Below are 12,522 nucleotides of genomic sequence, written 5' to 3' on the forward strand. Positions count from 1 at the left end.
CATAGACTTGGTCACTGTTATTATTATTATTATTATTATTATTATTATGATTATTATTATTATTATTATTATTATTATTATTATTATTATTATTATTATTATGTGCAGTTAATAAACGTATGGATGCTAAAATAGAACCACATAGGGCGCGCAGCGTAACCTATGCCATCTTAAGGAACTATAAAAAGAAAACTGCTCAGTTAATAAAAAATAAATAAAATTAGCGATAAAATATAAAAATCTCATAAAATATAAAAGTTTTCTAATAACAAAATTATATTGAGCTTATTATTATCATCATCATCATCATCATCATCATCATTATTATTATTATTATTATTATTATTATTATTGTCACTAAAATCAAGTTGTTCATTATGATGTTGTTATGCTACATAATGAATATGCACACTAGGGAGCATTTTACACACGGGTTGGAAACGATTTCCAGTCCGTATGGTTTTTAACTCGTTTTCTATAAGTTTTCTAAACTCATCCACCTGATGAGAATGGTTGGCTAATGAAAATATGAATAATTAACGATTTTTGAAATGTTAAGCAGGAAATGTACAGAGAGGAGGAAAAAGTTAGTTTTCCAACGGATAAGATAACTTTTTCAATATATATTCAGGGTCCATGGTTATTAGCTAAGGGTTGTAGACGGATTGTGGAAAGCAGCACAGGACCCAACCCAGTATTCTAGTCACTAAAAAAATTCCTTCACAGTTTGTTCAAAATATAATATACTATTTTTTTTTTCTTTTCAGGTATGACGGTGCTGACGGACCTGACACAATGGACATGCATGGCGTCTGGGAAACGACACAATGTACAGCTTCTACAGTCGAGAAGAGTACCAAACGTTTCTTCAACAGCAGGATTCAGGATCGGCTTTTGGCTTTTTTGCCGGTGTGAAAAAGTCCTGGGGAAGTTTGGAACTTAGTGGATCAGAGAAATACATGCCAGTCCTTTCCATTGATATTGACAGGTGAGTAAAAATAATTACATTTTAAGTTCAGGTTCACGAGAAGAATATGCAAAAAAAAAAAAAAACAACTTACAGTTTGTGCTGGTCATTTAAGCAGGTAAGAATTACTTTCAGCTAAGGCCTGTTTCTTCCAATTCAATTTTTCGCGAAAAACAGCAACCAGGGTCGACTTTTCAATTTTTTCCATGTCATTTGTGTTGTCCCCATTAAATTTTTTTTCTGTTTTGCTGGCGTGTTAGCCACTGAGCATACATTTCTGGTGATAGAAAAATGCTTGACCTGAAAAAATGTCGATTTTGAAAAAGTTAATGGGGACTTTACCGTCTTCTGTTTAGAGCACGAAGTTTGCACCTGCAGCGTTTCCAGACAACGTGAGTAGTTTCTGTTGAATTTGACCTAGAATTCAATTAACTCTTTCTACCATATAGGCAAAGCTGTTTTCCTAAGTCTATGAAAATGTAATTTATTGTAAAAAATACCAAACAAACCTTTTAATTTGCCTTTTACTTTTGGTCAATTGTTTACCGCTATAATGAAGGGACAACACGCAGACCCGCCGAGTTCGATACGAAAGTCGAAAACTGGCAAGTTGGTCTAATTCTTGTTTATTAGAAAATTCAATTTCCCGTTTTGCTTAACTATAAGATTAAAGTGAACTCAAAATTTATGTTTATGTTCTTCATTGAAAACAAACTAAAACAGTTTTTTTTGTCACGCTAAAACAGTGATTTACTGGACAAGCGAGCACGATTTCCTGTTATGCAGAGAGGTTGTCGGAGAATCCGTACAAAACACGAAAGGGCTTGTCGCAAAGACGCGAAATTTGGCATAAAATAGCCAACACTTGGAATACCTGTTCCAAGCCGGTCTTTTCTGTGGATAAAAGGTCCGTAAGGGATCATGTGGGTATTTTAATTAACCGAATCAAAAAGAAATTGAGAGCTGAGGAAAGGAGCTCGGGCATCGCGCCGTCCGAGCCCACAGAACTTAAAGAAACTTGGTGGAAGAAATTTGACGCTTAAAGAAACAGCTGATGCAGAAATGAAAGAGGATGACGAAAGTGTGAAAGGAAAGGCTGAAAAAGAATGAAACTTAAAGCATTTGAGAAAGTGTCGGAGACGATGAAGAGACATTCAGGCGAAAATGATCAGAAAAAGTTAAAGAAAAGAGAACGGAGAAGTAGCAGCGAGACCATGTTATTCCTGTCCCAAAAAGCGGAAAAAGACCAGGGACTTAAACTTGAAGAACTCCAGCTGAAAAAAGAGCGACGCGATTTGGATGCAAAACGTCTACAGGCGAGGATTGACCAGCAACGCCAGTTTCAGCAATAACAAAGTGAAATGATGCGGCTGATGCAAGAACAGCAGCAGCAGCAGCAGCAACTCTTGGCATCACAACAACTGATGTTGAGACAGCAACAAGACCAAACTAAAGCACTGATGAGTTTGTTGGACAAACTTGTACACAAATAGCTACCTAATTTACTTTAAATTCACCAGTATTGCTGGTATAATTGTCGTTTGATTTTGACCTGTGCAATTACAAACTAGTTTGGATATTTTGTTAACTTTATTTCTTGTTTTAACGAGAGTCGCGACCAACGTTTTCTGTCAGTGATGAACGTTTGTATTTCAACAGTAGCACCGCATTTTTCTTGTGCCGAGGAACCCGCCATTCTTTATTCTCTTTAATTATTGTTATCCCATTGGATGGCAGACACACTGCAGTAAAATTGCTTTCTATATTTTTGACATAGTAGAAATATTTTCTGGCTAGAATAGTTGAATTATTTGTTTGAAAATTTGTATTCTGTTGCGTAAACTGCAATAAAATTCTGTATTTTCAGTCTGCTATACACGAAAAGCAACTAGTGATACTTTAAGTATTCGAAGATAGATTTAAAAAAAACTCCCCAGGCTAAAAAGGCTCGGGAATCTAGGGGAGGAGGGAGTATGTTGAGGGGCTGACGAGGCAAACCTTTTCCCAAGAATAACTGTAGGCCAAATATTAAGCCCACATTTCTAAATTTAAAATCTCTCTTGTGGGGTTAACAGAACTCTTCCCTATGAACAACTAAAAAGCAGGGAAAGGGGTGGAGTGGGTGGTCAGTAGGTTGGCGTAACGATTTTATGGTATTGCATTAGACTCGATATATTTTTCTATGACTTGAAAACAAAACTACTTGGTCATCATTTTCCTCCTTCCCCGTCGTGTTATAATGACCACAGTGCAAATCTATGGCAGTATAACCTTTTGAAAATGGGTAATAATTGCAGAATACCCCCATTAAGTCTTGTGCACATCCTCTGGTAGTTTGGAAATGGGACTGCACTGAAACAGTGAAATGATCTGAAATTGGGGAGAGGACATTTTGCAATCTAGTCAAAACAGAATTACGAACAAGTACGTAGCTGAACACTATTATATCCAAAGGCCATGAATTTGGGTCTCTCTCTATTGCATTTGTCTTCAGAAATCTAATTGAAATAGTCCTGGATTTGGGGTGGATCTATTCCAAAACACTTCGAAGTACTTGATTGATAAAGACAACTGTGAGCGTTTCTTAAGAGGACGTACGCCGATTTTTAAGTCTTCCTTCAAATCTAGGAATGCAAAGTAGTTCACAACGTATCCAAATAGTCATTCTACCAAAACTCTGACTTGGTTCATGGCCTTGTTGAACTGTTGCACTGCTCGTGTCAAATTAGCGCCTTTGAACGCAGGGTCGCCATAAACAGACTTGCGATAAGCCTATTTGGTGCAACTACGGACTGAACTTTTATCCCATGCACCCTTTTGTGTCTATTAAAGAAAATTCTCTGGTTTTGATCTGGCTTACATAAGGGTCTCTCTGTTCCATCTATGAAACCCCAACAGTTTTCGAGTGGAGCTCCTTTATCATGTATAGTGGTTGTGTCATTGTGACATATCGGGTAGCAAATTGAAACAATGGTCACATTATAACGACGTGACAGAATCCCAGGGAGTGATTCATATCACTGTATATAACATACAGTAACATTCCCTGGGAATGTACGGACGCCTATACGCTCATAATAAGTTTTCTGTTTAAAGCTAATGCAAATGAGATCAGTCATGTTGTCATCGCGGGAAAATCACACCTTCACTTTTGCGAATCTAAACTGGAATGTGTTTTGGAATAAACTACTATCAGGCGGGGTTTTTTTGGCGAACGGGGGAAGGGAAGAAAAGCTAAGATGAACTAGAGATGTTTTTGACACTTTCGGAATCAATTCAAAATATTTTGCGAAATCCATCGGAAGTATGGCTAAAGCGACTTCTTTTCCTCAGAAAATGATCCTTTGGATGCATTCCATCTGCACTTCCTTTAACCTGCGATCATACCCTCCCTTCCCTGTATTTAGCCGCGAGGAAAGAGAGCATGATACATTTACTTGTTGGATCATATGTTCAAAAACCAGATTCTCTGATTGGTCGAGAAACAATACTTATGATTTGCTCTCTTCTGATTAGCTGTCATATTTCAACGCGACTTCCGGCCAGAAAACGATTGTAATAGTCTCTAAAGGCAGAGTGTTGTTCAGGTGAAGATGTTTCGGCTGTTCTCTCAGCGGATTTCTTGAAAATCACAAAGGTGTTGGAATGTTTCAGAACTGTTTACAAAATGAAAACGGATATATATATTTCCTCGCTCGACTCTTGGGTAGCCCTCGATCTTGTTTTTGATATAATGCTTAGCCTTCTGTAGATCCACTCGGGGAATTTTCATGGAGCCGTTTAACAGTTTTTAAATTGCTCGCGCGGTCTTGACTTTCACGATAATAATCTCCAGTTCATGACAAAGAGTGTTGAAGTACTAACTGCAGAATGCACGGCAAGTTAAGGTTACCCTATACCTTCAGAGGTGTCTTGCGTTTAAGCGATGTAGCGCGTCCAGTTTAAACTGTAGATACCTAAACCCTATATCAAGTTAAAGCTTATAGAGCTGGCTATTAAACTATACCAAGAATTTTTAAATAAAATGAATTGTCGAATTTTTCACGACCTCTAAATGCGAGCGTCCGAATCACCTTTTTAAAGCTACAAGTGAATTTTGTTTTTTGCTCATTTAATTTGCTCCTCAGTTTCCGGACCCAAAGCACTAAAAAAACGTGTCTGCGTTTTGCCATATTCAATCGCAATGAAAAGATAGAGAGCATTTTCGAAATAGGATGAAAAAAATGTGGAGTGATCGTACAAAAATCGTTCTCGGAGAAAAAATATTTCGAAAGAAAAAATTCGCAGACAGGTTTTTGTTGTTTATATGTTAAACTAGCTACTGTCCAAATTTGAAGGCAAACGAACAAATTCCTTTTGAGTTTAAGCTCTTTGAAGTGGTTCCTCCAAGTGAAAAAATTGATTCGAGAAAACAGCGCTAAAAATTTCGGCAATTCGTTTTATTTCAAAATTCTTAGTTTAGTTTGATAGCCAGCTCAATAAGCTTTTTAAAATTTGATATAAGGGTTCAGCTATCTACAGTTTAAACCGGACGCGCTACATCGCTTGGACGCGAGACACCTCTGAAGGTATAGGGTAACCTTAATTATCACAGAAATAACAGCACGGTTTTATTTTCCCAAGCGCCATCTCACCCTGCTGCAGAACGCATTTTTTTCAAAAACACAGCGAAGTTTTCATGCATGTATATATGTAACTGTACAAATTATATTCTGCAGACATTTTTCGCGTCTCGTGGAAATATAGTGATATAATTTCCGGTGGATCGGTTGGCTCGTAAATGACAGTTCAACCACACCTTAGTTTATTTAAATTAGAGGGCGGTTGGCAGCTGGTGTAATAAATGTATCAGGTGTTATAAAATAAATAAAATCTTGAAGAGCCCAAGTGACAACCGCTCACATCTATCACCGCAGCTTCCAGGCTTTGTGAACCGGAACTCAGATATCCAACACGTAGAAATGGAGACTCGTTTGTTTTACGACAAAAGGCCAGATTCTGGAGCCTTTATTTGAAGCTGGACACTAAAATAAAGGCTTACTTGTGAAAAACTTCTCAGTGTTCAACTCTGCACTACACATCATCAACTTCCCTCAAACATTCAGGGTAACAAGGCTCGTCACGTTACGAGAAACTATTTAATTTATGCTCTTTCGATAGCATTTGGTACGGCTACGTGAAACAGGCTGGCCTGCATCGGTCTATTACAAATTACTTTTTCTCATATATGTTTGTTATATTTCTTATTTACCGTATATACTTATGTTTTTTAGAAGATCAAAGTTTGGATGATGTTTCTGGATCCTTAGGGTCATTTACCCATGGAAATTGACTCTATGAAAGGTATTAATGAATGTATCTTGAACATGTTTTCGGGTGTGATTCTTCAAACACTGACAAAATTGCACGAGCCAGTAGGACGAGTTCATAATTGAAAAGGAATAAGTGCTTATAAATTCCAAATAACAGGAAAAAAAATTGTGATGAAATAATATGCAAACAAAAACTTAAACTCAACTTTCTGCATTCAATTTCAACACTGTTTCAGATTTTAAAATTGACATGCTCTCTGCCAACCAGCTTAATCAATTGACATGCTCCCTGCCAATCAGCCAATCATCAACTGGAGATTATTATCGTGAAAGTCATCATAGGGTAAAAGAATAACTTAAAATTAAATTGTTCACTAAATGGAACTATAAGAAATAAGACCTTCAAAATAAAGACCCCTTAACTTTTTTCAACTTTAATTGTTTTTTGCAGATCAAAATAGTTTGGATAACTCTATAAAACCCACACTTGACTCAATGAAAAATGCACTTGACTCCATGAAACCTGCAACTGACTCCATGAAAGGTATAGACAAAAATCAATCACTTAACGCCAGAGCCGGCAAACTATCATATTTTGGACTACACTGCGCATTGGTTAAAAAGCAACCTTTTGTGGACGTTGACTCGTATTTTTCTATACTTACTGATAGAACCAAAGGGCAATACCCATTTGCCAAGTGGCTGGAGGGTGAAGAAAAACATTTACCAATGTACCCAAAAGCAGCATCGCGCAAAGTTAAAATTTACTCAAGGACAGAAGTATCAAAGGCACAGGGTCTTGAGAAAATAAGGGGAAATTTCTGGAACAGACACCCTTTCGACCTTTTTCCCCGTTGCACTTTTGGGAGTCGGAGGTTTACATTCTTTACCTGTTTGCGCGCAATTGGAACTAATTCAGTTTGGATTTCAGGTAACTTCAAAGAATAATAATATAAAGTATCCTTTTTCTTTGGCTGTAGTATCAGTAGTCGCGGTGGTTGCAGTTACTGGCTTCTTTCAGGCACATGTCATTAGTGTCGCTCAAAGAATCACATGTTGCACGTGGTGTCTTTTTCATTCAGTCCAGATTCAATCAGTCAAGATCAGAGATCTCGAGAGTTCACTTTGAATTTTTTTTCTCAATTGATCATTATCAATCTTTGCCAGCATGAGGAAGCACAAGAAAAAGCATGAGCCGGAAAGTAACGTACGTCTATAAATTCTGTGTTTGTGACTTTCTGATGGAAAAGTTTTGGCGGCGTGGTTTTGAATAGATCAGAACATGTGAAACAGAAATCTAAAACTTCGAGCAGCTATATCCGTCTGTTTCTATCATGATCAGAATTATGAGCTAACTATCTTACAAATAAAGTATAGGAGTCCAAAAAAGAAAGAGAGAAAAGCGGAGAAAGAAAAGAAAAGTTCAAGGTCTGTGGAGTTGTCGTTGTTTGTTCTATTCATGTTTTCTGCTCAACAAGCGGAGTTTGTGCGAACACTTACTGAAGCGTTTCTGTTATCAAAATTATATTCGAAGGTGACAGCGTTTCCATACCTTTTACAGAAATTCTAATTAAGTAGAGCATTTGATCAATCAAACGAACATACCAAAGTGAATCCAAAGTAAATTATCGCATTTACTTCACCGTAAGGCTCCGGAAATTGCTTAAAAAGGTCTGAGGAACTTGCCAACTGAGTTTCCATTGCAGACATCTTCAGATCGTTCCCCGCTTCGCAAAAACTTTTTTTTTTCTACACGAACCAAGATTTCGTGGCCAAAACCTCTCCACATCTCACTTAACTTTTTAGGCAGTCGAGTGTTCTTAGGAGCCTTTCATGTTTTCATAAAACATCCATCAATTAACATCTTTATCGATCTTTAAAATAGCTAACGCCATCCAATTGCTTTGGTGATTTCAGACACCAGAAAAAAGATAACATACAAAGAGAAGAAGGCCTTCCCGTTCAAGAACTTCACCTACGAGCTAACAAAACGTTTTTAAGAAATTTTAACTTTTGTTAGTGGTAGTCAGGTTTTAATATCAATTGATACGGAAGTGGAAGGTTGGATGGTCACTCGGGGGGGGGGGGGGGGGGTTAAAACCTGACCTTATTTGAAGGTAAAAAAGTGGAAAATTGATACCCTTTTCAAAGCCCAAATCCAAAACAATTACACCCTTTTTAAGAGAGAGACGGTAACTCAGAACTGAGGTCGTTTATTTCTTTTCGTTAACACTTGAACAAGCAGTTTAGTTTTAACAGACCATATCTTTTTTAAGCAGGGCGGTTGAAGCTTTTAGGTACTGTAATTTAGCTAATACAATTTAAAGGAACCATATCTAAGGATCACAATACCAAAAAGGATACTCTCTTTATAAAGGACCGACCACCTCAAAAACCATACCCTTTCAGGCAGCACATACCTATAGAGCTTATATATGGGATTACCACGCCCCTGAGGGGAGTGGGCAGCGCCTGAATCTACCTGAAGATTCATATGATCAGTTTACGTACAGTGGGTGACCTAGTCCTGATGCGTTTGATAATAATCTAAAAACATTAATTTTAGCTAAAAAATATTATTTTCTGGTTAAAAAAGCTAAAAACATTAATTTTAGGTAAAAAAAAAAAACCCAAATATTTCCTGTTTAAAAATGCTAAAAACATTGATTTTAGCTAAAAAAAAACAATATTTTCTGGTTAAAAATGCTAAAATAATTAATTATAGCTAAAAATTATTTTTAGACTGGCACTTTAAATTGAAATATGTTGTATGGATAATATTAAATTTTCCACATCCAGAGTCGACCACTGAGTTATTATTCCTCGTAAATTCAGTTGTTGAATGATCATTTCATTTTTCAACTTTGAGGTGACACACGTCAAAAGTAATCAAAACAAATAACATGTTTTAAAATGATGTTTACTTGTTAACGTTACTGCAAGAAAGCTCAAAAAATCATTTAAATGGTAGATTAAACAGGAAATTCAAAATTTGTTTACAAGTGCATCTTAAAATAGAGTTGCCATTGACACGTCACATGTCACTGACAGACATCTGTCACATCAAAATGTTTCCAGATAAATTTTTGAAAAAGTCACAAAGTTTGAGGGTATTGGTCAAATACTTTTAAAGTTTTAAATGGTCAAAGTCAGCGCAGGCACTTTCCGCCCCATCCCCCGGTCTGAATAGAGTAAATATTAACTGTAAATATGGCTCATACGTCTTAACAACGTATAAAACTTGACCATTACTGCATTTTTCTTAACCTCCGATTCTGATTTTTCAAAGTGACATAAAAAGTCATAACATTTTTTTTGCAGGCTGTTTGATGAAAACTCAGAGCGACCAGCATCCCCAAGATGGCGATCAAGATCTCCCATCGCAAGAGCATCGAGGTTAACGAAATGAGATATTTTTTTACCACATACTGAACACCTAAATCTCGAAAACTACTTCCTACCAGTTGGATCACTGTCTTAAGGTTTCCTTCAAGAAAAATTTTTACCAACAACAGTTGTATTTCCTAATATTTTCTTTGTCTCCTTCCCTAAATTACCGCAACCCTTAAACGAGCAGCCACAAAACCATGGACTCATTTATCGAGAACAAAAGCAAGTGGTTTTAATCTGTATTAATCAATGCGTTGTTAGTCTACCGACTGTAAATTCCACAAAAATTGTTATTAACTATCTAATACTTATTTGTGAAAGAAAATGGCACATGATTTGCTTCCCTTAATTTTTAGTAAAGACTTCTTCTGCGTAATGACATTTTCACGCTGAGAGTTCGTTGTTAAGTTATGCCTGTTGTTTACCCAAAAACGCCAAGTTATTATTTCCTTACCAAATAACTCGGACAAAAACGTCTACACTACGATTTGACAAATGTAGCCTTAGTGACTAAGAGAACAGTAGGCGTTTCCTTTAACTTGCCTTGGGGATGTTTTACAATTGGTTTGATCTTCCACAACTAACGTTTCAGTCGAAACGTTACTGTAGTAAAGACAACTCAAGACAATAAATGACCGACACAAAGCTCTGTATAAAACAATATATTTTCAAGTGACTAGTTACAACCAATAGGAAAACCTATTCCAAGTATGTGTTTAAAATTGTTACTTTAGATATGACAGTTAACCCGACAAACCAGCAGCGCATAATGAGCAGCTTTCGCTCACTGTTTGCACCATACTCGAGCTCCGCCGGGTCATCTTCCTCCTCAAGACCACTGCCTGCCAAAAAAGAGCGCATGTACTACAAGGTGAAGGAGACGTGGATGCATGACTTTTTTGTCTTGCGTCCACTTATGTAATGAATGCTTTTAGCGAGCAAGGAAAATCCTTGTTACTTTTGCGAAAATAATTTGCTAACAAATTCTTGCTAACAAGGTCGATCCTGGACATATCTCCTTGCGTCCACAACAACTACTTCTGTGCCTTCATGTGCACAAAAGTTAGCATTACAAAATGCTGCTCTAGGGAGGCGGAAAGTTGTTTTCTCTTGCAAAGGATCCGCCATGGACGTAAGAACAAAGTTAGAGGGAACCTACCCGAAATCAAAAGAAAGTGGAGGCTTTGAGTTCCTGAGAAGTGGTGCACCAAGTTCAAAGCTTGTGGTAATCACTCCTCCTCCTGGAGGATACTCTGTTCCATTCCTCCGGGTCACCACTGGACTTGCCCAGGTACTGGCCTACATCAGGCCACTCCAGATGGACCTGGGGACAGATGCAGTAAGTGAGCAGGTACGTGGTTTCAACTGACCAATAAGATAAGATCGACATCCCACCCCTACCGCCTAGTGCCCACAACAAAAAACCTTCAAAATAGAGATATATACCAATACACAATACCCTGAATTTAATTTTGGAAATTCTACTTTAAAATGATATAGTCTGTATTGTTGGAGGACACCACTTCAGACAACTGTTCACTTGACTCACTAGTCACCGTGCTAGCAAACTACTGATTCATATATGTAATAGGACTACAAGCTGTCCAATTTGAAAATAATTGGATGAGAAAAATTCCGAGGACGTACAATTTGGCAGTCCGAGGAATTTTTTTAATCCAATTATTTCCAAATTGGACAAGCATGTAGTCGTATTACCTATCAATTATATTGTGTATTATTTAAGGGTAAAAAATAGTGCTGATTTTGTCAGGAATATATTATTTCAAAATATCTTCGGTATCCAAATTAATAGTTAATTTGGATCGGTATCTAAATTAACAAATAATACAATGGTTGCTTGAATGAGATTTCTGACTAGCAATATAATTATACTAGAAAACACTCAATATTTACTAGCCCAGCTCCATAATTTTTCACTAGCCTCGGGCTGCTGGGTCAGTGGAGATGTTGAACCCTGCCTTACATGTCTTTACACTTACTGCAAGTGTGTTGGGTTGTCTGAGGTCAACTCTAGTTTGCTAACAACGGCTTTTGTTCTAAGGTAAAAGACCTAGGTGACAGTGACAGTGTGCTCACTATGAAATGCCTGGAGTATGATGTGGATGTTGCTATGGCAACATTTCGGCAGCACCAGACCCAGTGCAATAGGTAAGTTTGCTTGCATTTGTCACATCTAAACTAACATATCCTATTGGTTCTTATCTGAAGCTTGCTAGTGTTATAATAGATAGCATCATAGAGTTAGAGGACTGGGTTGTCATCTTTATGTATGCAGTTCCCTAAACCACAAGACATGACTGCAGGCAAATGCTTGGGACAAAGGCAGCCTCTATTAATTACAATACTACGAAAACCACCGATGCGTGGAATGTGACCAAATTTTCGTATCATCACCCCGCCCACTTTCGTTAACAAATTCCATAAATTCCTGGGGCCCCGTGACTTTGCCACCATTGAAGTGTCGCCGTGGCCGCTTGTCTGAAGTGTCGCTGCTTGGCGCCGTTTCTATTGTACTAGTAGAAAAACACATCGCTGAAATCATGGAAAGATACGTTAAAATTGCGGGTCCAAGTGGAAAATGGATAAAGATTTTTATGAGTACAGATGAGGTTAACCGGGCCTTGTTAGCCTTTTACAGGTCCATTTTCCATCGGTCATGTTGTTTCGGGGTACTCCGAATAGCTGTATTCGATGTTCCTGCAGCAATGTTACAATGCTCATTCGTATGCTTATACAACTCACCAGCAGTCATTGAAGCTCTATCAGTCTTTAGAAATCTTGTAAAGTCAATATCATCCTGCTGAATTTGCTTTATGCCAGCTGCACGCATTT

At 37.5% G+C, this 12,522-nt stretch overlaps 1 long non-coding RNA gene and 1 pseudogene across 2 annotated transcripts; both read left to right on the forward strand.

Moving 5' to 3' along the window:
• Positions 1-779: 779 nt before the first annotated feature.
• On the forward strand, positions 780-9,848 carry LOC146458713 (uncharacterized). 2 transcript variants are annotated; one of them, XR_014858153.1, is made up of 3 exons: positions 780-988; positions 1,324-1,359; positions 9,601-9,848. It is a non-coding gene; the product is annotated as an uncharacterized LOC146458713 (long non-coding RNA). The 2 variants fall into 2 exon arrangements; XR_014858155.1 differs by lacking the exon at positions 1,324-1,359.
• Positions 1,521-2,578, forward strand: LOC146458714 (uncharacterized; annotated as a pseudogene).
• Positions 9,849-12,522: the final 2,674 nt, after the last annotated feature.

This window comes from Pavona decussata, unplaced genomic scaffold (assembly GCF_977016875.1).
Source record: "Pavona decussata unplaced genomic scaffold, jaPavDecu1.1 SCAFFOLD_232, whole genome shotgun sequence".
Lineage (NCBI taxonomy): Eukaryota > Metazoa > Cnidaria > Anthozoa > Scleractinia > Agariciidae > Pavona > Pavona decussata.